This window comes from Anarhichas minor, unplaced genomic scaffold, assembly GCF_050575085.1.
Source record: "Anarhichas minor isolate MPS153535 unplaced genomic scaffold, ASM5057508v1 ptg000009l, whole genome shotgun sequence".
Taxonomy (NCBI): domain Eukaryota; kingdom Metazoa; phylum Chordata; class Actinopteri; order Perciformes; family Anarhichadidae; genus Anarhichas; species Anarhichas minor.
In genome coordinates, this window is record NW_027466455.1 from 6,880,967 (window position 1) to 6,906,642 (window position 25,676).

Genomic DNA, 25,676 nt, shown 5'->3' on the forward strand with positions numbered 1-25,676 from the left:
TGTTTTCATTACAACCTGCTTACTCACCTTTACTGGTTTACGGTACATTCTCAGCCTTTTATGCTCTTAAAATACGTTTCAGGCTTGGAAGAGGCCAAAAGTGGATTTTGTGAAAGTCAACATAGTTTCAAGGATGTTCTTTAAAAAACTGGCTCAGGGCAGTTGATTTCATTGTTTCATGATGTTTTCATTAGAACCTGATGCGTACCTTTACTGGTTTAATGTAGCCTTTTATGTTCTTAAAATACATTTCAGGCTTGGAAGAGGCCAAAAGTGGATTTTGTGAAAGTCAACATAGTTTCAGAAAACTGGCTCAGGGCAGTTGATTTCACTGTTTCATGATGTTTTCGATAGAAACTGATGCTTACACACCTTTATTGGTTTACGGTACATTCTTAGCCTGTTATGCTCTTAAAATATGTTTCAGGCTTGGAAGAGGCCAAAAGTGGATTTTGTGAAAGTCAACATAGTTTCAAGGATGTTCTTTAAAAAACTGGCTCAGGGCAGTTGATTTCACTATTTCATGATGTTTTCATTACAACCTGCTTACCCACCTTTACTGGTTTAATGTAGCCTTTTATGTTCTTAAAATACGTTTCAGGCTTGAAAGAGGCCAAAAGTGGATTTTGTGAAAGTAAACATAGTGTCAAAAAACTGGCTTAGGGCAGTTGATTTCACTATTTCATGATGTTTTCATTACAACCTGCTTACTCACCTTTACTGGTTTACGGTACATTCTCAGCCTTTTATGCTCTTAAAATACGTTTCAGGCTTGGAAGAGGCCAAAAGTGGATTTTGTGAAAGTCAACATAGTTTCAAGGATGTTCTTTAAAAAACTGGCTCAGGGCAGTTGATTTCATTGTTTCATGATGTTTTCATTAGAACCTGATGCGTACCCACCTTTACTGGTTTAATGTAGCCTTTTATGCTCTTAAAATACGTTTCAAGGATGTTCTTCAAAAAACTGGCTCAGGGCAGTTCAGTTTCATGATGTTTTCATTAGAACCTGATGATTACCCACCTTTACTGGTTTACGGTACATTCTCAGCCTTTTATGCTCTTAAAATACGTTTCAGGCTTGGAAGAAAAGAAAAAAAGTGGATTTTGTGACAGTCAAAATACATTCAAAGGTTTTCTTCAAAAAACTGGCTCAGGGCAGTTCAGTTTCATGATGTTTTCATTAGAACCTGATGATTACCCACCTTTACTGGTTTACGGTACATTATCAGCCTTTTATGCTCTTAAAATACGTTTCAGGCTTGGAAGAGGCCAAAAGTGGATTTTGTGAAAGTCAACATAGTTTCAGAAAACTGGCTCAGGGCAGTTGATTTCACTGTTTCATGATGTTTACATTACAACCTGCTTACCCACCTTTACTGGTTTACGGTACATTCTCAGCCTTTTCTGCTCTTAAAATACGTTTTAGGCTTGGAAGAGGCCAAAAGTGGATTTTGTGAAAGTAAACATAGTTTCAAAGATTTTCTTCAAAAAACTGGCTCAGGGCAGTTGATTTCATTGTTTCATGATGTTTTCATTATAATCTGATGCGTACCCACCTTTACTGGTTTAATGTAGCCTTTTATGTTCTTAAAATACGTTTCAGGCTTGAAAGAGGCCAAAAGTGGATTTTGTGAAAGTAAACATTGTTTCAAAAAACTGGCTTAGGGCAGTTGATTTCACTGTTTCATGATGTTTTCGATAGAAACTGATTCTTACACACCTTTATTGGTTCACGGTACATACTTAGCCTTTTATGCTCTTAAAATACGTTTCAGGCTTGGAAGAAAAAACAAAAGTGGATTTTGTGGCAGTCAAAATACATTCAAAGGTTTTCTTCAAAAAACTGGCTCAGGGCAGTTCAGTTTCATGATGTTTTCATTAGAACCTGATGATTACCCACCTCCACTGGTTTACGGTACATTCTCAGCCTTTTATGCTCTTAAAATACGTTTCAGGCTTGGAAGAGGCCAAAAGTGGATTTTGTGAAAGTCAACATAGTTTCAGAAAACTGGCTCAGGGCAGTTGATTTCACTGTTTCATGATGTTTTCGATAGAAACTGATTCTTACACACCTTTATTGGTTTACGGTACATTCTTAGCCTTTTATGCTCTGAAAATACGTTTCAGGCTTGGAAGGAAAACAAAAGTGGATTTTGTGACAGTCAATATAGTTTCAAAGATTTTCTTCAAAAAACTGGCTCAGGGCAGTTCAGTTTCATGATGTTTTCATTAGAACCTGATGATTACCCACCTTTACTGGTTTACGGTACATTATCAGCCTTTTATGCTCTTAAAATACGTTTGAGGCTTGGAAGAGGCCAAAAGTGGATTTTGTGAAAGTCAACATAGTTTCAGAAAACTGGCTCAGGGCAGTTGATTTCACTGTTTCATGATGTTTTCATTACAACCTGCTTACCCACCTTTACTGGTTTACGGTACATTCTCAGCCTTTTATGCTCTTAAAATACGTTTTAGGCTTGGAAGAGGCCAAAAGTGGATTTTGTGAAAGTAAACATAGTTTCAAAGATTTTCTTCAAAAAACTGGCTCAGGGCAGTTGATTTCATTGTTTCATGATGTTTTCATTAGAATCTGATGCGTACCCACCTTTACTGGTTTAATGTAGCCTTTTATGTTCTTAAAATACGTTTCAGGCTTGAAAGAGGCCAAAAGTGGATTTTGTGAAAGTAAACATTGTTTCAAAAAACTGGCTTAGGGCAGTTGATTTCACTGTTTCATGATGTTTTCGATAGAAACTGATTCTTACACACCTTTATTGGTTCACGGTACATTCTTAGCCTTTTATGCTCTTAAAATACGTTTCAGGCTTGGAAGAAAAAACAAAAGTGGATTTTGTGGCAGTCAAAATACATTCAAAGGTTTTCTTCAAAAAACTGGCTCAGGGCAGTTCAGTTTCATGATGTTTTCATTAGAACCTGATGATTACCCACCTCCACTGGTTTACGGTACATTCTCAGCCTTTTATGCTCTTAAAATACGTTTGAGGCTTGGAAGAGGCCAAAAGTTGATTTTGTGAAAGTAAGCATAGTTTCAAAGATATTCTTCAAAAAACTACGTCAGCACAGTTGATTTAACAGTCTGATGTCATGTTCATGAATATCTGCAGCTTTCAGCACTTTCCTGCCTAGAGATGCATTTTCACTTTTTATGCTCTTAAAAGACGTTTCAGGCAGAGAGGAGGCCAAAAGTTGATTTTGTGAAAGTAAACATAGTTTCAAAGATTTTCTTCAAAAAACTACGTCAGCACAGTTGATTTAACAGTCTGATGTCATGTTCATGAATATCTGCAGCTTTCAGCACTTTCCTGCCTAGAGATGCATTTTCACTTTTTATGCTCTTAAAAGACGTTTCAGGCAGAGAGGAGGCCAAAAGTTGATTTTGTGAAAGTAAGCATAGTTTCAAAGATTTTCTTCAAAAAACTTCCTCAAGACAGTTGATTTCACAGTCTGATGTCATGTTCATGAATATCTGCAGCTTTCAGCATTTTCCTGCCTAGAGATGCATTTTCACTTTTTATGCTCTTAAAAGACGTTTCAGGCAGAGAGGAGGCCAAAAGTTGATTTTGTGAAAGTAAGCATAGTTTCAAAGATTTTCTTCAAAAAACTTCCTCAAGACAGTTGATTTCACAGTCTGATGTCATGTTCATGAATATCTGCAGCTTTCAGCACTTTCCTGCCTAGAGATGCATTTTCACTTTTTATGCTCTTAAAAGACGTTTCAGGCAGAGAGGAGGCCAAAAGTTGATTTTGTGAAAGTAAACATAGTTTCAAAGATTTTCTTCAAAAAACTACGTCAGCACAGTTGATTTAACAGTCTGATGTCATGTTCATGAATATCTGCAGCTTTCAGCATTTTCCTGCCTAGAGATGCATTTTCACTTTTTATGCTCTTAAAAGACGTTTCAGGCAGAGAGGAGGCCAAAAGTTGATTTTGTGAAAGTAAGCATAGTTTCAAAGATTTTCTTCAAAAAACTTCCTCAAGACAGTTGATTTCACAGTCTGATGTCATGTTCATGAATATCTGCAGCTTTCAGCACTTTCCTGCCTAGAGATGCATTTTCACTTTTTATGCTCTTAAAAGACGTTTCAGGCAGAGAGGAGGCCAAAAGTTGATTTTGTGAAAGTAAGCATAGTTTCAAAGATTTTCTTCAAAAAACTTCCTCAAGACAGTTGATTTCACAGTCTGATGTCATGTTCATGAATATCTGCAGCTTTCAGCACTTTCCTGCCTAGAGATGCATTTTCACTTTTTATGCTCTTAAAAGACGTTTCAGGCAGAGAGGAGGCCAAAAGTTGATTTTGTGAAAGTAAGCATAGTTTCAAAGATTTTCTTCAAAAAACTTCCTCAAGACAGTTGATTTCACAGTCTGATGTCATGTTCATGAATATCTGCAGCTTTCAGCACTTTCCTGCCTAGAGATGCATTTTCACTTTTTATGCTCTTAAAAGACGTTTCAGGCAGAGAGGAGGCCAAAAGTTGATTGTGTGAAAGCAAACAGTTTCAAAGATTTTCTTCAAAAAAGTGGATTTTGTGAAAGTAAACATAGTTTCAAAGATTTTCTTCTAAAAAGTGGATTTTGTGAAAGTAAACATAGTTTCAAAGGTTTTCTTCAAAAAACTGGCTCAGGGCAGTTCAGTTTCATGATGTTTTCATTAGAACCTGATGATTACCCACCTTTACTGGTTTACGGTACATTCTCAGCCTTTTATGCTCTTAAAATACGTTTCAGGCTTGGAAGAGGCCAAAAGTGCATTTTCTGAAAGTCAACATAGTTTCAAAAAACTGGCTTAGGGCAGTTGATTTCACTGTTTCATGATGTTTTCGATAGAAACTGATTCCTACACACCTTTATTGGTTTACGGTACATTCTCAGCCTTTTCTGCTCTTAAAATACGTTTCAGGCTTGGAAGAGGCCAAAAGTGGATTTTGTGAAAGTCAACATAGTTTCAGAAAACTGGCTCAGGGCAGTTGATTTCACTCTTTAATGATGTTTTCATTACAACCTGCTCACCCACCTTTACTGTTTTACGGTACATTCTCAGCCTTTTCTGCTCTTAAAATACGTTTCAGGCTTGGAAAAGGCCAAAAGTGGATTTTGTGAAAGTAAACATAGTTTCAAGGATGTTCTTCAAAAAACTGGCTCAGGGCAGTTGATTTCACTCTTTCATGATGTTTTCATTTCAACATGCTTACCCACCTTTGCTGGTTTAATGTAGCCTTTTATGTTCTTAAAATACGTTTCAGGCTTGGAAGAGGCCAAAAGTGGATTTTGTGAAAGTCAACATAGTTTCAAGGATGTTCTTCAAAAAACTGGCTCAGGGCAGTTCAGTTTCATGATGTTTTCATTAGAACCTGATGATTACCCACCTTTACTGGTTTACGGTACATTATCAGCCTTTTATGCTCTTAAAATACGTTTGAGGCTTGGAAGAGGCCAAAAGTGGATTTTGTAAAAGTAAACATAGTTTCAGAAAACTGGCTCAGGGCAGTTGATTTCACTGTTTCATGATGTTTTCGATAGAAACTGATGCTTACACACCTTTATTGGTTTACGGTACATTCTTAGCCTGTTATGCTCTTAAAATACGTTTCAGGCTTGGAAGAAAAAAAAAAGTGGATTTTGTGACAGTCAAAATACTTTCAAAGGTTTTCATCAAAAAACTGGCTCAGGGCAGTTCAGTTTCATGATGTTTTCATTAGAACCTGATGATTACCCACCTTTACTAGTTTACGGTACATTCTCAGCCTTTTCTGCTCTTAAAATACGTTTGAAGCTTGGAAGAGGCCAAAAGTGGATTTTGTGAAAGTCAACATAGTTTCAAGGATGTTCTTCAAAAAACTGGCTCAGGGCAGTTGATTTCATTGTTTCATGATGTTTTCATTAGAACCTGATGCGTACCCACCTTTACTGGTTTAATGTAGCCTTTTATGTTGTTAAAATACGTTTCAGGCTTGAAAGAGGCCAAAAGTGGATTTTGTGAAAGTAAACAGAGTTTCAAAAAACTGGCTTAGGGCAGTGGATTTCACTGTTTCATGATGTTTTCATTACAACCTGCTTACCCACCTTTTCTGGTTTACGGTACATTCTCAGCCTTTTATGCTCTTAAAATACGTTTCAGGCTTGGAAGAGGCCAAAAGTGGATTTTGTGAAAGTCAACATAGTTTCAAGGATGTTCTTTAAAAAACTGGCTCAGGGCAGTTGATTTCATTGTTTCATGATGTTTTCATTAGAACCTGATGCGTACCCACCTTTACTGGTTTAATGTAGCCTTTTATGCTCTTAAAATATGTTTCAGGCTTGGAAGAAAAAACAAAAGTGGATTTTGTGACAGTCAAAATACTTTCAAAGGTTTTCATCAAAAAACTGGCTCAGGGCAGTTCAGTTTCATGATGTTTTCATTAGAACCTGATGATTACCCACCTTTACTGGTTTACGGTACATTCTCAGCCTTTTCTGCTCTTAAAATACATTTCAGACTTGGAAGAGGCCAAAAGTGGATTTTGTGAAAGTCAACATAGTTTCAAGGATGTTCTTCAAAACACTGGCTCAGGGCAGTTGATTTCATTGTTTCATGATGTTTTCATTAGAACCTGATGCGTACCCACCTTTACTGGTTTAATGTAGCCTTTTATGTTGTTAAAATACGTTTCAGGCTTGAAAGAGGCCAAAAGTGGATTTTGTGAAAGTAAACATAGTTTCAAAAAACTGGCTTAGGGCAGTTGATTTCACTGTTTCATGATGTTTTCATTACAACCTGCTTACTCACCTTTACTGGTTTACGGTACATTCTCAGCCTTTTATGCTCTTAAAATACGTTTCAGGCTTGGAAGAGGCCAAAAGTGGATTTTGTGAAAGTCAACATAGTTTCAAGGATGTTCTTTAAAAAACTGGCTCGGGCAGTTGATTTCATTGTTTCATGATGTTTTCATTAGAACCTGATGCGTACCCACCTTTACTGGTTTAATGTAGCCTTTTATGCTCTTAAAATACGTTTCAGGCTTGAAAGAGGCCAAAAGTGGATTTTGTGAAAGTGAACATAGTTTCAGAAAACTGGCTCAGGGCAGTTGATTTCACTGTTTCATGATGTTTTCATTACAACCTGCTTACCCACCTTTACTGGTTTACGGTACATTCTCAGCCTTTTCTGCTCTTAAAATACGTTTCAGGCTTGGAAGAGGCCAAAAGTGGATTTTGTGAAAGTCAACATAGTTTCAAGGATGTTCTTTAAAAAACTGGCTCAGGGCAGTTGATTTCATTGTTTCATGATGTTTTCATTAGAACCTGATGCGTACCCACCTTTACTGGTTTAATGTAGCCTTTTATGTTCTTAAAATACGTTTCAGGCTTGGAAGAGGCCAAAAGTGGATTTTGTGAAAGTCAACATAGTTTCAAGGATGTTCTTCAAAAAACTGGCTCAGGGCAGTTCAGTTTCATGATGTTTTCATTTGAACCTGATGATTACCCACCTTTACTGGTTTACGGTACATTATCAGCCTTTTATGCTCTTAAAATACGTTTGAGGCTTGGAAGAGGCCAAAAGTGGATTTTGTAAAAGTAAACATAGTTTCAGAAAACTGGCTCAGGGCAGTTGATTTCACTGTTTCATGATGTTTTCATTACAACCTGCTTACCCACCTTTACTGGTTTATGGTACATTCTCAGCCTTTTCTGCTCTTAAAATACGTTTCAGGCTTGGAAGAGGCCAAAAGTGGATTTTGTGAAAGTAAACATAGTTTCAAGGATGTTCTTCAAAACACTGGCTCAGGGCAGTTGATTTCATTGTTTCATGATGTTTTCATTAGAACCTGATGATTACCCACCATTACTGGTTTACGGTACATTCTCAGCCTTTTCTGCTCTTAAAATACGTTTGAAGCTTAGAAGAGGCCAAAAGTGGATTTTGTGAAAGTCAACATAGTTTCAAGGATGTTCTTCAAAAAACTGGCTCAGGGCAGTTGATTTCATTGTTTCATGATGTTTTCATTAGAACCTGATGCGTACCCACCTTTACTGGTTTAATGTAGCCTTTTATGTTGTTAAAATACGTTTCAGGCTTGAAAGAGGCCAAAAGTGGATTTTGTGAAAGTCAACATAGTTTCAAGGATGTTCTTCAAAAAACTGGCTCAGGGCAGTTGATTTCATTGTTTCATGATGTTTTCATTAGAACCTGATGCGTACCCACCTTTACTGGTTTAATGTAGCCTTTTATGCTCTTAAAATATGTTTCAGGCTTGGAAGAAAAAACAAAAGTGGATTTTGTGACAGTCAAAATACTTTCAAAGGTTTTCATCAAAAAACTGGCTCAGGGCAGTTCAGTTTCATGATGTTTTCATTAGAACCTGATGATTACCCACCTTTACTGGTTTACGGTACATTCTCAGCCTTTTCTGCTCTTAAAATACATTTCAGACTTGGAAGAGGCCAAAAGTGGATTTTGTGAAAGTCAACATAGTTTCAGAAAACTGGCTCAGGGCAGTTGATTTCACTGTTTCATGATGTTTTCATTAGAACCTGATGCGTACCTTTACTGGTTTAATGTAGCCTTTTATGTTCTTAAAATACATTTCAGGCTTGGAAGAGGCCAAAAGTTGATTTTGTGAAAGTCAACATAGTTTCAAAGATTTTCTTCAAAAAACTGGCTCAGGGCAGTTAATTTCACTGTTTCATGATGTTTTCATTAGAACCTGATGCGTACCTTTACTGGTTTAATGTAGCCTTTTATGTTCTTAAAATACATTTCAGGCTTGGACTAGGCCAAAAGTGGATTTCGTGAAAGTAAACATAGTTTCAAAAAACTGGCTTAGGGCAGTTGATTTCACTGTTTCATGATGTTTTCATTACAACCTGCTTACTCACCTTTACTGGTTTACGGTACATTCTCAGCCTTTTATGCTCTTAAAATACGTTTCAGGCTTGGAAGAGGCCAAAAGTGGATTTTGTGAAAGTCAACATAGTTTCAAGGATGTTCTTTAAAACACTGGCTCAGGGCAGTTGATTTCATTGTTTCATGATGTTTTCATTAGAACCTGATGCGTACCCACCTTTACTGGTTTAATGTAGCCTTTTATGCTCTTAAAATACGTTTCAAGGATGTTCTTCAAAAAACTGGCTCAGGGCAGTTCAGTTTCATGATGTTTTCATTAGAACCTGATGATTACCCACCTTTACTGGTTTACGGTACATTATCAGCCTTTTATGCTCTTAAAATACGTTTGAGGCTTGGAAGAGGCCAAAAGTGGATTTTGTGAAAGTAAACATAGTTTCAGAAAACTGGCTCAGGGCAGTTGATTTCACTCTTTCATGATGTTTTCATTACAACCTGCTTACCCACCTTTACTGGTTTACGGTACATTCTCAGCCTTTTCTGCTCTTAAAATACGTTTCAGGCTTGGAAGAGGCCAAAAGTGGATTTTGTGAAAGTAAACATAGTTTCAAGGATGTTCTTCAAAAAACTGGCTCAGGGCAGTTCAGTTTCATGATGTTTTCATTCGAACCTGATAATTACCCACCTTTACTGGTTTACGGTACATTCTCAGCCTTTTATGCTCTTAAAATACGTTTCAGGCTAGGAAGAGGCCAAAAGTGGATTTTGTGAAAGTCAACATAGTTTCAAGGATGTTCTTTAAAAAACTGGCTCAGGGCAGTTGATTTCACTATTTCATGATGTTTTCATTACAACCTGCTTACTCACCTTTACTGGTTTACGGTACATTCTCAGCCTTTTATGCTCTTAAAATACGTTTCAGGCTTGGAAGAGGCCAAAAGTGGATTTTGTGAAAGTCAACATAGTTTCAAGGATGTTCTTTAAAAAACTGGCTCAGGGCAGTTGATTTCATTGTTTCATGATGTTTTCATTAGAACCTGATGCGTACCCACCTTTACTGGTTTAATGTAGCCTTTTATGTTCTTAAAATACGTTACAGGCTTGAAAGAGGCCAAAATTGGATTTTGTGAAAGTAAACATAGTTTCAAGGATGTTCTTCAAAACACTGGCTCAGGGCAGTTGATTTCATTGTTTCATGATGTTTTCATTAGAACCTGATGCGTACCTTTACTGGTTTAATGTAGCCTTTTATGTTCTTAAAATACATTTCAGGCTTGGAAGAGGCCAAAAGTGGATTTTGTGAAAGTCAACATAGTTTCAGAAAACTGGCTCAGGGCAGTTGATTTCACTGTTTCATGATGTTTTCGATAGAAACTGATGCTTACACACCTTTATTGGTTTACGGTACATTCTTAGCCTGTTATGCTCTTAAAATATGTTTCAGGCTTGGAAGAGGCCAAAAGTGGATTTTGTGAAAGTCAACATAGTTTCAAGGATGTTCTTTAAAAAACTGGCTCAGGGCAGTTGATTTCACTTTTTCATGATGTTTTCATTACAACCTGCTTACCCACCTTTACTGGTTTAATGTAGCCTTTTATGTTCTTAAAATACGTTTCAGGCTTGAAAGAGGCCAAAAGTGGATTTTGTGAAAGTAAACATAGTGTCAAAAAACTGGCTTAGGGCAGTTGATTTCACTATTTCATGATGTTTTCATTACAACCTGCTTACTCACCTTTACTGGTTTACGGTACATTCTCAGCCTTTTATGCTCTTAAAATACGTTTCAGGCTTGGAAGAGGCCAAAAGTGGATTTTGTGAAAGTCAACATAGTTTCAAGGATGTTCTTCAAAAAACTGGCTCAGGGCAGTTCAGTTTCATGATGTTTTCATTAGAACCTGATGATTACCCACCTTTACTGGTTTACGGTACATTATCAGCCTTTTATGCTCTTAAAATACGTTTCAGGCTTGGAAGAGGCCAAAAGTGGATTTTGTGAAAGTAAACATAGTTTCAAGGATGTTCTTCAAAAAACTGGCTCAGGGCAGTTGATTTCATTGTTTCATGATGTTTTCATTAGAACCTGATGCGTACCCACCTTTACTGGTTTAATGTAGCCTTTTATGTTCTTAAAATACGTTTCAGGCTTGAAAGAGGCCAAAATTGGATTTTGTGAAAGTAAACATAGTTTCAAGGATGTTCTTCAAAACACTGGCTCAGGGCAGTTGATTTCATTGTTTCATGATGTTTTCATTAGAACCTGATGCGTACCTTTACTGGTTTAATGTAGCCTTTTATGTTCTTAAAATACATTTCAGGCTTGGAAGAGGCCAAAAGTGGATTTTGTGAAAGTCAACATAGTTTCAGAAAACTGGCTCAGGGCAGTTGATTTCACTGTTTCATGATGTTTTCATTAGAACCTGATGATTACCCACCTTTACTAGTTTACGGTACATTCTCAGCCTTTTCTGCTCTTAAAATACGTTTGAAGCTTGGAAGAGGCCAAAAGTGGATTTTGTGAAAGTCAACATAGTTTCAAGGATGTTCTTCAAAAAACTGGCTCAGGGCAGTTGATTTCATTGTTTCATGATGTTTTCATTAGAACCTGATGCGTACCCACCTTTACTGGTTTAATGTAGCCTTTTATGTTGTTAAAATACGTTTCAGGCTTGAAAGAGGCCAAAAGTGGATTTTGTGAAAGTCAACATAGTTTCAAGGATGTTCTTCAAAAAACTGGCTCAGGGCAGTTGATTTCATTGTTTCATGATGTTTTCATTAGAACCTGATGCGTACCCACCTTTACTGGTTTAATGTAGCCTTTTATGCTCTTAAAATATGTTTCAGGCTTGGAAGAAAAAACAAAAGTGGATTTTGTGACAGTCAAAATACTTTCAAAGGTTTTCATCAAAAAACTGGCTCAGGGCAGTTCAGTTTCATGATGTTTTCATTAGAACCTGATGATTACCCACCTTTACTGGTTTACGGTACATTCTCAGCCTTTTCTGCTCTTAAAATACATTTCAGACTTGGAAGAGGCCAAAAGTGGATTTTGTGAAAGTCAACATAGTTTCAGAAAACTGGCTCAGGGCAGTTGATTTCACTGTTTCATGATGTTTTCATTAGAACCTGATGCGTACCTTTACTGGTTTAATGTAGCCTTTTATGTTCTTAAAATACATTTCAGGCTTGGAAGAGGCCAAAAGTTGATTTTGTGAAAGTCAACATAGTTTCAAAGATTTTCTTCAAAAAACTGGCTCAGGGCAGTTAATTTCACTGTTTCATGATGTTTTCATTAGAACCTGATGCGTACCTTTACTGGTTTAATGTAGCCTTTTATGTTCTTAAAATACATTTCAGGCTTGGACTAGGCCAAAAGTGGATTTTGTGAAAGTAAACATAGTTTCAAAAAACTGGCTTAGGGCAGTTGATTTCACTGTTTCATGATGTTTTCATTACAACCTGCTTACTCACCTTTACTGGTTTACGGTACATTCTCAGCCTTTTATGCTCTTAAAATACGTTTCAGGCTTGGAAGAGGCCAAAAGTGGATTTTGTGAAAGTCAACATAGTTTCAAGGATGTTCTTTAAAACACTGGCTCAGGGCAGTTGATTTCATTGTTTCATGATGTTTTCATTAGAACCTGATGCGTACCCACCTTTACTGGTTTAATGTAGCCTTTTATGCTCTTAAAATACGTTTCAAGGATGTTCTTCAAAAAACTGGCTCAGGGCAGTTCAGTTTCATGATGTTTTCATTAGAACCTGATGATTACCCACCTTTACTGGTTTACGGTACATTATCAGCCTTTTATGCTCTTAAAATACGTTTCAGACTTGGAAGAGGCCAAAAGTGGATTTTGTGAAAGTCAACATAGTTTCAGAAAACTGGCTCAGGGCAGTTGATTTCACTGTTTCATGATGTTTTCGATAGAAACTGATTCTTACACACCTTTTTTGGTTCACGGTACATTCTTAGCCTTTTATGCTCTTAAAATACGTTTCAGGCTTGGAAGAAAAAAAAAAGTGGATTTTGTGACAGTCAAAATACATTCAAAGGTTTTCTTCAAAAAACTAGCTCAGGGCAGTTCAGTTTCATGATGTTTTCATTAGAACCTGATGATTACCCACCTTTACTGGTTTACGGTACATTCTCAGCCTTTTCTGCTCTTAAAATACGTTGCAGGCTTGGAAGAGGCCAAAAGTGGATTTTGTGAAAAAAACATAGTTTCAAAGATTTTCTTCAAAAAACTGGATCAGGTCAGTTGATTTCACTGTTTCATGATGTTTTCATTACAACCTGCTTACCCACCTTTACTGGTTTACGGTACATTATCAGCCTTTTATGCTCTTATAATACGTTTCAGGCTTGGAAGAGGCCAAAAGTGGATTTTGTGAAAGTCAACATAGTTTCAAGGATGTTCTTTAAAAAACTGGCTCAGGGCAGTTGATTTCATTGTTTCATGATGTTTTCATTAGAACCTGATGCGTACCCACCTTTACTGGTTTAATGTAGCCTTTTATGCTCTTAAAATACGTTTCAGGCTTGAAAGAGGCCAAAAGTGGATTTTGTGAAAGTAAACATAGTTTCAAAAAACTGGCTTAGGGCAGTTGATTTCACTGTTTCATGATGTTTTCGATAGAAACTGATTCTTACACACCTTTATTGGTTCACGGTACATTCTTAGCCTTTTATGCTCTTAAAAGATGTTTCAGGCTTGGAAGAAAAAAAAAATTGGATTTAGTGACAATCAAAATACTTTCAAAGGTTTTCTTCAAAAAACTGGCTCAGGGCAGTTCAGTTTCATGATGTTTTCATTAGAACCTGATGATTACCCACCTTTACTGGTTTACGGTACATTCTCAGCCTTTTCTGCTCTTAAAATACATTTCAGACTTGGAAGAGGCCAAAAGTGGATTTTGTGAAAGTAAACATAGTTTCAAAAAACTGGCTTAGGGCAGTTGATTTCACTCTTTCATGATGTTTTCATTACAACCTGCTTACCCACCTTTACTGGTTTACGGTACATTCTCAGCCTTTTATGCTCTTAAAATACGTTTCAGGCTTGGAAGAGGCCAAAAGTGGATTTTGTGAAAGTAAACATAATTTCAAAAAACTGGCTTAGGGCAGTTGATGTCACTGTTTCATGATGTTTTCGATAGAAACTGATTCTTACACACCTTTATTGGTTCACGGTACATTCTTAGCCTTTTATGCTCTTAAAATACGTTTCAGGCTTGGAAGAAAAAACAAAAGTGGATTTTGTGACAGTCAAAATACATTCAAAGGTTTTCTTCAAAAAACTGGCTCAGGGCAGTTCAGTTCCATGATGTTTTCATTAGAACCTGATGATTACCCACCTCTACTGGTTTACGGTACATTCTCAGCCTTTTATGCTCTTAAAATACGTTTCAGGCACCTTTTACTGGTTTAATGTAGGCTTTTATGTTCTTAAAATATGTTTCAGGCTTGAAAGAGGCCAAAAGTGGATTTTGTGAAAGTAAACATTGTTTCAAAAAACTGGCTTAGTGCAGTTGATTTCACTGTTTCATGATGTTTTCGATAGAAACTGATTCTTACACACCTTTATCGGTTCACGGTACATTCTTAGCCTTTTATGCTCTTAAAATATGTTTCAGGCTTGGAAGAAAAAAAAAAAGTGGATTTAGTGACAATCAAAATACTTTCAAAGGTTTTCTTCAAAAAACTGGCTCAGGGCAGTTCAGTTTCATGATGTTTTCATTAGAACCTGATGATTACCCACCGTTACTGGTTTACGGTATATTCTCAGCCTTTTATGCTCTTAAAATACGTTTGAGGCTTGGAAGAGGCCAAAAGTTGATTTTGTGAAAGTAAGCATAGTTTCAAAGATTTTCTTCAAAAAACTTCCTCAAGACAGTTGATTTCACAGTCTGATGTCATGTTCATGAATATCTGTACGATCCAGGCACAAATGTGACTGTGGATGAGCGCCTGGTCCCCTTCAGAGGTCGCTGTCCATTCAAACAGTACATCCCGAGTAAACCAGGGAAATATGGGATCAAAATATGGGCAGCATGCGATGCCAGGTCCAGCTATGCATGGAACATGCAAATATACACTGGCAAACCTGCTGGTGCGCAGTCAGAAAAAAATCAGGGCATGCGAGTTGTCCTTGACATGACAGGAGGTCTCCAGGGGAAAACGATCACCTGTGACAACTTCTTCACTTCACATGCCCTTGGCCTGCAGCTGCTGAAAAGAAAGCTGTACATGGTGGGAACAGTACGGAGGAATAAGCCTGAGCTTCCCCCTGCACTGGTGTCAAAAACGGACAGGGCTCTGTTCTCATCGAAGTTTGCCTTCACCGAGACCCATGCTCTGGTGTCCTATCACCCCAAAAAACAGAGAAATGTTCTTCTGATGAGCACTCTGCATCGGGATGCTGCTGTGAGCAACAGGGATGACAAAAGGCCAAAAATCATCGAAGATTACAATCACAACAAAGGGGGTGTCGATAACCTTGACAAGGTAATGCACATTTATTATTCATAATATTTATAATATTATATATGGAAAGGATAATGCATTGAATTTGTATGTAGGAAAATAAACCTACATTTCTGAATATTTTTTGGTTTGTTTCTTTTGTTTCAGGTTACAGTGTGTACACGTGCAAAAGGAAGACAGCCCGTTGGCCCCTCGTTGTCTTCTTCAACATTCTCGACGTGTCTGCATATAACTCATTTGTCCTGTGGTCTGAGATCAAGCCAGCCTGGAATCAGGGGAAGTCCAACAGGAGGAGACTGTTCATGGAGGAGCTTGGGCGACAACTGGTGATACCTCACATCAAGCGACGCATGGTCAGCATTAAGCTACATTTATGTTGCTCTTCCTTCTGTAGTGACCTCACAATTTGAACTATTTGTATTTGTACTGTGATTTGTTATAATCAAGTTTGACTTGACTTGACAGGTTATTCCCCGCACGCCAGCCGCTGCCAGAATGGTTATGTCTATCCAGCAGCTCTACTCCAGCTCTACCTCTGCAGCAGCTCCCCCTCGCCCAGCTGCCCCTCCATGCAAAAGGGGAAGGTGCCAATTGTGCCAGAGTGATCTCAAAACAACACAAACGTGCCAAAAATGCAATGCATACATCTGCAAAAGTCATGCCATTACAACCTGCCTTGCATGCATCTGAGGGCACATTCAGACTGTTTTTTTCTGAAAAGTTAGTTTTGAAAAGTTAAATGTTTTGGAAATGAATGTTGACATGTTTTATGTCAGTAATGAGTTGGAATAAAGTTGACTAAAAAGTTGAAACACAGAGTTGGGTGATAATTTATACTTTATAAACAGTCAAACCAGACGGGGTCATTTTTGACCCCAGAGGACAACAGGTGTTATTATTTGCTGCCATTAAAAAAATTCAAATGATTCAAGAACAGCATCCTCACTAAACTTTGATATATACCTCTCTGTGATAAGTCAAATAGTCAAAAATAATATAAAGTCAAAATAATTCATTGTTTCATTGTATTTTCACTCAAAAACAGGGTATACTTTTATGTAAACAAGGTCTATTGGCCCTAAATTCCAAAACGAAGGTAAAACTGTGTTGGACTGAAGTAAGACTAAAGGTGTAAAACAGAATTGATTGACAATTTATACTATATGCTTTAAAAACAGTCAAACCAGGTGGGGTCATTTTTCATCCCAGAGGACAACAAGTGTATGGCAATCGGGAGGACAACACAAGGGCTAGCCAGCAAAGTGCTGAAAGCTGCAGATATTCATGAACATGACATCAGATTGTGAAATCAACTGTCTTGAGGAAGTTTTTTGAAGAAAATCTTTGAAACTATGCTTACTTTCACAAAATCAACTTTTGGCCTCCTCTCTGCCTGAAACGTCTTTTAAGAGCATACAAAGTGAAAATGCATCTCTAGGCAGGAAAGTGCTGAAAGCTGCAGATATTCATGAACATGACATCAGACTGTGAAATCAACTGTCTTGAGGAAGTTTTTTGAAGAAAATCTTTGAAACTATGTTTACTTTCACAAAATCAACTTTTGGCCTCCTCTCTGCCTGAAACGTCTTTTAAGAGCATAAAAAGTGAAAATGCATCTCTAGGCAGGAAAGTGCTGAAAGCTGCAGATATTCATGAACATGACATCAGACTGTTAAATCAACTGTGCTGACGTAGTTTTTTGAAGAAAATCTTTGAAACTATGTTTACTTTCACAAAATCAACTTTTGGCCTCCTCTCTGCCTGAAACGTCTTTTAAGAGCATAAAAAGTGAAAATGCATCTCTAGGCAGGAAAGTGCTGAAAGCTGCAGATATTCATGAACATGACATCAGACTGTGAAATCAACTGTCTTGAGGAAGTTCTTTGAAGAAAATCTTTGAAACTATGTTTACTTTCACAAAATCAACTTTTGGCCTCCTCTCTGCCTGAAACGTCTTTTAAGAGCATAAAAAGTGAAAATGCATCTCTAGGCAGGAAAGTGCTGAAAGCTGCAGATATTCATGAACATGACATCAGACTGTGAAATCAACTGTCTTGAGGAAGTTCTTTGAAGAAAATCTTTGAAACTATGTTTACTTTCACAAAATCAACTTTTGGCCTCCTCTCTGCCTGAAACGTCTTTTAAGAGCATAAAAAGTGAAAATGCATCTCTAGGCAGGAAAGTGCTGAAAGCTGCAGATATTCATGAACATGACATCAGACTGTTAAATCAACTGTGCTGACGTAGTTTTTTGAAGAAAATCTTTGAAACTATGTTTACTTTCACAAAATCAACTTTTGGCCTCCTCTCTGCCTGAAACGTCTTTTAAGAGCATAAAAAGTGAAAATGCATCTCTAGGCAGGAAAGTGCTGAAAGCTGCAGATATTCATGAACATGACATCAGACTGTGAAATCAACTGTCTTGAGGAAGTTCTTTGAAGAAAATCTTTGAAACTATGCTTACTTTCACAAAATCAACTTTTGGCCTCCTCTCTGCCTGAAACGTCTTTTAAGAGCATAAAAAGTGAAAATGCATCTCTAGGCAGGAAAGTGCTGAAAGCTGCAGATATTCATGAACATGACATCAGACTGTTAAATCAACTGTGCTGACGTAGTTTTTTGAAGAAAATCTTTGAAACTATGTTTACTTTCACAAAATCAACTTTTGGCCTCCTCTCTGCCTGAAACGTCTTTTAAGAGCATAAAAAGTGAAAATGCATCTCTAGGCAGGAAAGTGCTGAAAGCTGCAGATATTCATGAACATGACATCAGACTGTTAAATCAACTGTGCTGACGTAGTTTTTTGAAGAAAATCTTTGAAACTATGTTTACTTTCACAAAATCAACTTTTGGCCTCCTCTCTGCCTGAAACGTCTTTTAAGAGCATAAAAAGTGAAAATGCATCTCTAGGCAGGAAAGTGCTGAAAGCTGCAGATATTCATGAACATGACATCAGACTGTGAAATCAACTGTCTTGAGGAAGTTCTTTGAAGAAAATCTTTGAAACTATGCTTACTTTCACAAAATCAACTTTTGGCCTCCTCTCTGCCTGAAACGTCTTTTAAGAGCATAAAAAGTGAAAATGCATCTCTAGGCAGGAAAGTGCTGAAAGCTGCAGATATTCATGAACATGACATCAGACTGTGAAATCAACTGTCTTGAGGAAGTTTTTTGAAGAAAATCTTTGAAACTATGCTTACTTTCACAAAATCAACTTTTGGCCTCCTCTCTGCCTGAAACGTCTTTTAAGAGCATAAAAAGTGAAAATGCATCTCTAGGCAGGAAAGTGCTGAAAGCTGCAGATATTCATGAACATGACATCAGACTGTGAAATCAACTGTCTTGAGGAAGTTTTTTGAAGAAAATCTTTGAAACTATGCTTACTTTCACAAAATCAACTTTTGGCCTCCTCTCTGCCTGAAACGTCTTTTAAGAGCATAAAAAGTGAAAATGCATCTCTAGGCAGGAAAGTGCTGAAAGCTGCAGATATTCATGAACATGACATCAGACTGTGAAATCAACTGTCTTGAGGAAGTTCTTTGAAGAAAATCTTTGAAACTATGCTTACTTTCACAAAATCAACTTTTGGCCTCCTCTCTGCCTGAAACGTCTTTTAAGAGCATAAAAAGTGAAAATGCATCTCTAGGCAGGAAAGTGCTGAAAGCTGCAGATATTCATGAACATGACATCAGACTGTGAAATCAACTGTCTTGAGGAAGTTTTTTGAAGAAAATCTTTGAAACTATGCTTACTTTCACAAAATCAACTTTTGGCCTCCTCTCTGCCTGAAACGTCTTTTAAGAGCATAAAAAGTGAAAATGCATCTCTAGGCAGGAAAGTGCTGAAAGCTGCAGATATTCATGAACATGACATCAGACTGTGAAATCAACTGTCTTGAGGAAGTTTTTTGAAGAAAATCTTTGAAACTATGCTTACTTTCACAAAATCAACTTTTGGCCTCCTCTCTGCCTGAAACGTCTTTTAAGAGCATAAAAAGTGAAAATGCATCTCTAGGCAGGAAAGTGCTGAAAGCTGCAGATATTCATGAACATGACATCAGACTGTGAAATCAACTGTCTTGAGGAAGTTTTTTGAAGAAAATCTTTGAAACTATGCTTACTTTCACAAAATCAACTTTTGGCCTCCTCTCTGCCTGAAACGTCTTTTAAGAGCTTAAAAAGTGAAAATGCATCTCTAGGCAGGAAAGTGCTGAAAGCTGCAGATATTCATGAACATGACATCAGACTGTTAAATCAACTGTGCTGACGTAGTTTTTTGAAGAAAATCTTTGAAACTATGTTTACTTTCACAAAATCAACTTTTGGCCTCCTCTCTGCCTGAAACGTCTTTTAAGAGCATAAAAAGTGAAAATGCATCTCTAGGCAGGAAAGTGCTGAAAGCTGCAGATATTCATGAACATGACATCAGACTGTTAAATCAACTGTGCTGACGTAGTTTTTTGAAGAAAATCTTTGAAACTATGTTTACTTTCACAAAATCAACTTTTGGCCTCCTCTCTGCCTGAAACGTCTTTTAAGAGCATAAAAAGTGAAAATGCATCTCTAGGCAGGAAAGTGCTGAAAGCTGCAGATATTCATGAACATGACATCAGACTGTGAAATCAACTGTCTTGAGGAAGTTTTTTGAAGAAAATCTTTGAAACTATGCTTACTTTCACAAAATCAACTTTTGGCCTCCTCTCTGCCTGAAACGTCTTTTAAGAGCTTAAAAAGTGAAAATGCATCTCTAGGCAGGAAAGTGCTGAAAGCTACATAAATTCATGAGAATGACATAAAACAGTGAAATCAACTGACCTGAGCCAGTTTTTTGAAGAAAATCTTTGAAACTATGTTTACTTTCATGAAATCCACTTTTGGCCTCTTCCAAGCCTCAAACGTATTTTAAGAGCAGAAAAGGCTGAGAATGTACCGTAAACCAGTAACGGTGGGGAAGCAGGTTGTAATGAAAACATCATGAAACAGTGAAATCAACTGCCCTGATCCAGTTTTCTGAAACTATGTTTACTTTCACAAAATACACTTTTGGCCTCTTTCAAGTCTGAAACGTATTTTAAGAACATAAAAGGCTACATTAAACCATTAAAGGTGGGTACGCATCAGGTTCTAATGAAAACATCATGAAACAATGAAATCAACTGCCCTGAGCCAGTGTTTTGAAGAACATCCTTGAAACTATGTTGACTTTCACAAAATCCACTTTTGGCCTCTTCCAAGCCTGAAATGTATTTTAAGAACATAAAAGGCTACATTAAACCAGTAAAGGTACGCATCAGGTTCTCATGAAAACATCATGAAACAATGAAATCAACTGCCCTGAGCCAGTGTTTTGAAGAACATCCTTGAAACTATGTTTACTTTCACAAAATCCACTTTTGGCCTCTTCCAAGCCTGAAACGTATTTTAAGAGCAGAAAAGGCTGAGAATGTACCGTAAACCAGTAAAGGTGGGTAAGCAGGTTGTAATGAAAACATCATGAAACAGTGAAATCAACTGCCCTGAGCCAGTTTTCTGAAACTATGTTTACTTTTACAAAATCCACTTTTGGCCTCTTCCAAGCCTCAAACGTATTTTAAGAGCATAAAAGGCTGATAATGTACCGTAAACCAGTAAAGGTGGGTAATCATCAGGTTCAAATGAAAACATCATGAAACTGAACTGCCCTGAGCCAGTTTTTTGAAGAACATCCTTGAAACTATGTTGACTTTCACAAAATCCACTTTTGGCCTCTTCCAAGCCTGAAACGTATTTTAAGAACATAAAAGGCTACATTAAACCAGCAAAGGTGGGTAAGCATGTTGAAATGAAAACATCATGAAAGAGTGAAATCAACTGCCCTGAGCCAGTGTTTTGAAGAACATCCTTGAAACTATGTTTACTTTCACAAAATCCACTTTTGGCCTCTTCCAAGCCTGAAACGTATTTTAAGAGCAGAAAAGGCTGAGAATGTACCGTAAACCAGTAAAGGTGGGTAAGCAAGCAGGTTGTAATGAAAACATCATGAAACAGTGAAATCAACTGCCCTGAGCCAGTGTTTTGAAGAACATCCTTGAAACTATGTTTACTTTCACAAAATCCACTTTTGGCCTCTTCCAAGCCTGAAACGTATTTTAAGAGCAGAAAAGGCTGAGAATGTACCGTAAACCAGTAAAGGTGGGTAAGCAGGTTGTAATGAAAACATCATGAAACAGTGAAATCAACTGCCCTGAGCCAGTTTTCTGAAACTATGTTTACTTTTACAAAATCCACTTTTGGCCTCTTCCAAGCCTGAAACGTATTTTAAGAGCATAAAAGGCTGAGAATGTACCGTAAACCAGTAAAGGTGGGTAAGCAGGTTGTAATGAAAACATCATGAAAAAGTGAAATCAACTGCCCTGAGCCAGTTTTCTGAAACTATGTTGACTTTCACAAAATCCACTTTTGGCCTCTTTCAAGCCTGAAACGTATTTTAAGAGCATAAAAGGCTACATTAAACCAGTAAAGGTGGGTACGCATCAGGTTCTAATGAAAACATCATGAAACAATGAAATCAACTGCCCTGAGCCAGTTTTTTAAAGAACATCCTTGAAACTATGTTGACTTTCACAAAATCCACTTTTGGCCTCTTCCAAGCCTGAAACGTATTTTAAGAGCATAAAAGGCTGAGAATGTACCGTAAACCAGTAAAGGTGGGTAAGCAGGTTGTAATGAAAACATCATGAAACAGTGAAATCCACTGCCCTAAGCCAGTTTTTTGAAACTCTGTTTACTTTCACAAAATCCACTTTTGGCCTCTTTCAAGCCTGAAACGTATTTTAACAACATAAAAGGCTACATTAAACCAGTAAAGGTGGGTACGCATCAGGTTCTAATGAAAACATCATGAAACAATGAAATCAACTGCCCTGAGCCAGTTTTTTGAAGAACATCCTTGAAACTATGTTGACTTTCACAAAATCCACTTTTGGCCTCTTCCAAGCTTCAAACGTATTTTAAGAGCAGAAAAGGCTGAGAATGTACCGTAAACCAGTAATGGTGGGTAATTATCAGGTTCTAATGAAAACATCATGAAACAATGAAATCAACTGCCCTGAGCCAGTGTTTTGAAGAACATCCTTGAAACTATGTTTACTTTCACAAAATCCACTTTTGGCCTCTTCCAAGCCTGAAATGTATTTTAAGAACATAAAAGGCTACATTAAACCAGTAAAGGTACGCATCAGGTTCTAATGAAAACATCATGAAAAAATGAAATCAACTGCCCTGAGCCAGTGTTTTGAAGAACATCCTTGAAACTATGTTTACTTTCACAAAATCCAATTTTGGCCTCTTTCAAGCCTGAAACGTATTTTAAGAACATAAAAGGCTACATTAAACCAGTAAAGGTGGGTACGCATCAGGTTCTAATGAAAACATCATGAAACAATGAAATCAACTGCCCTGAGCCAGTTTTTTGAAGAACATCCTTGAAACTATGTTTACTTTCACAAAATCCACTTTTGGCCTCTTCCAAGCCTGAAACGTATTTTAAGAGCAGAAAAGGCTGAGAATGTACCGTAAACCAGTAAAGGTGGGTAATCATCAGGTTCTAATGAAAACATCATGAAACTGAACTGCCCTGAGCCAGTTTTTTGAAGAACATCCTTGAAACTATGTTTACTTTCACAAAATCCACTTTTGGCCTTTTCCAAGCCTGAAACGTATTTTAAGAGCAGAAAAGGCTGAGAATGTACCGTAAAACAGTAAAGGTGGGTGAGCAGGTTGTAATGAAAACATCATTAAAGAGTGAAATCAACTGCCCTGAGCCAGTTTTCTGAAACTATGTTGACTTTCACAAAATCCACTTTTGGCCTCTTCCAAGCCTGAAACGTATTTTAAGAGCAGAAAAGGCTGAGAATGTACCGTAAACCAGTAAAGGTGGGTAAGAATCAGTTTCTATCGAAAACATCATGAAACAGTGAAATCAACTGCCCTAAGCCAGTTTTTTGAAACTATGTTGACTTTAAGAAAATGCACTTTTGGCCTCTTCCAAGCCTGAAACGTATTTTAAGAGCATAAAAGGCTGAGAATGTACCGTAAACCAGTAAAGGTGGGTAAGCAGGTTGTAATGAAAACATCATGAAACAGTGAAATCAACTGCCCTGAGCCAGTTTTCTGAAACTATGTTGACTTTCACAAAATCCACTTTTGGCCTCTTTCAAGCCTGAAACGTATTTTAAGAGCATAAAAGGCTACATTAAACCAGTAAAGGTGGGTACGCATCAGGTTCTAATGAAAACATCATGAAACAATGAAATCAACTGCCCTGAGCCAGTTTTTTTAAAGAACATCCTTGAAACTATGTTGACTTTCACAAAATCCACTTTTGGCCTCTTCCAAGCCTGAAACGTATTTTAAGAGCAGAAAAGGCTGAGAATGTACCGTAAACCAGTAAAGGTGGGTAAGCAGGTTGTAATGAAAACATCATGAAACAGTGAAATCAACTGCCCTGAGCCAGTTTTCTGAAACTATGTTGACTTTCACAAAATCCACTTTTGGCCTCTTCCAAGCCTGAAATGTATTTTAAGAACATAAAAGGCTACATTAAACCAGTAAAGGTACGCATCAGGTTCTAATGAAAACATCATGAAACAATGAAATCAACTGCCCTGAGCCAGTGTTTTGAAGAACATCCTTGAAACTATGTTTACTTTCACAAAATCCACTTTTGGCCTCTTTCAAGCCTGAAACGTATTTTAACAACATAAAAGGCTACATTAAACCAGTAAAGGTGGGTACGCATCAGGTTCTAATGAAAACATCATGAAACAATGAAATCAACTGCCCTGAGCCAGTGTTTTGAAGAACATCCTTGAAACTATGTTGACTTTCACAAAATCCACTTTTGGCCTCTTCCAAGTCTGAAATGTATTTTAAGAGCAGAAAAGGCTGAGAATGTACCGTAAACCAGTAAAGGTGGGTAATCATCAGGTTCTAATGAAAACATCATGAAACTGAACTGCCCTGAGCCAGTTTTTTGATGAAAACCTTTGAAAGTATTTTGACTGTCACAAAATCCACTTTTGTTTTTTCTTCCAAGCCTGAAACATATTTTAAGAGCATAAAAGGCTACATTAAACCAGTAAAGGTGGGTACGCATCAGGTTCTAATGAAAACATCATGAAACAATGAAATCAACTGCCCTGAGCCAGTTTTTTAAAGAACATCCTTGAAACTATGTTGACTTTCACAAAATCCACTTTTGGCCTCTTCCAAGCCTGAAATGTATTTTAAGAGCATAAAAGGCTGAGAATGTACCGTAAACCAGTAAAGGTGGGTAAGCAGGTTGTAATGAAAACATCATGAAACAGTGAAATCCACTGCCCTAAGCCAGTTTTTTGAAACTCTGTTTACTTTCACAAAATCCACTTTTGGCCTCTTTCAAGCCTGAAACGTATTTTAACAACATAAAAGGCTACATTAAACCAGTAAAGGTGGGTACGCATCAGGTTCTAATGAAAACATCATGAAACAATGAAATCAACTGCCCTGAGCCAGTTTTTTGAAGAACATCCTTGAAACTATGTTGACTTTCACAAAATCCACTTTTGGCCTCTTCCAAGCTTCAAACGTATTTTAAGAGCAGAAAAGGCTGAGAATGTACCGTAAACCAGTAATGGTGGGTAATTATCAGGTTCTAATGAAAACATCATGAAACAATGAAATCAACTGCCCTGAGCCAGTGTTTTGAAGAACATCCTTGAAACTATGTTTACTTTCACAAAATCCACTTTTGGCCTCTTCCAAGCCTGAAATGTATTTTAAGAACATAAAAGGCTACATTAAACCAGTAAAGGTACGCATCAGGTTCTAATGAAAACATCATGAAACAATGAAATCAACTGCCCTGAGCCAGTGTTTTGAAGAACATCCTTGAAACTATGTTTACTTTCACAAAATCCAATTTTGGCCTCTTTCAAGCCTGAAACGTATTTTAAGAACATAAAAGGCTACATTAAACCAGTAAAGGTGGGTACGCATCAGGTTCTAATGAAAACATCATGAAACAATGAAATCAACTGCCCTGAGCCAGTTTTTTAAAGAACATCCTTGAAACTATGTTGACTTTCACAAAATCCACTTTTGGCCTCTTCCAAGCCTGAAATGTATTTTAAGAGCATAAAAGGCTGAGAATGTACCGTAAACCAGTAAAGGTGGGTAAGCAGGTTGTAATGAAAACATCATGAAACAGTGAAATCCACTGCCCTAAGCCAGTTTTTTGAAACTCTGTTTACTTTCACAAAATCCACTTTTGGCCTCTTTCAAGCCTGAAACGTATTTTAACAACATAAAAGGCTACATTAAACCAGTAA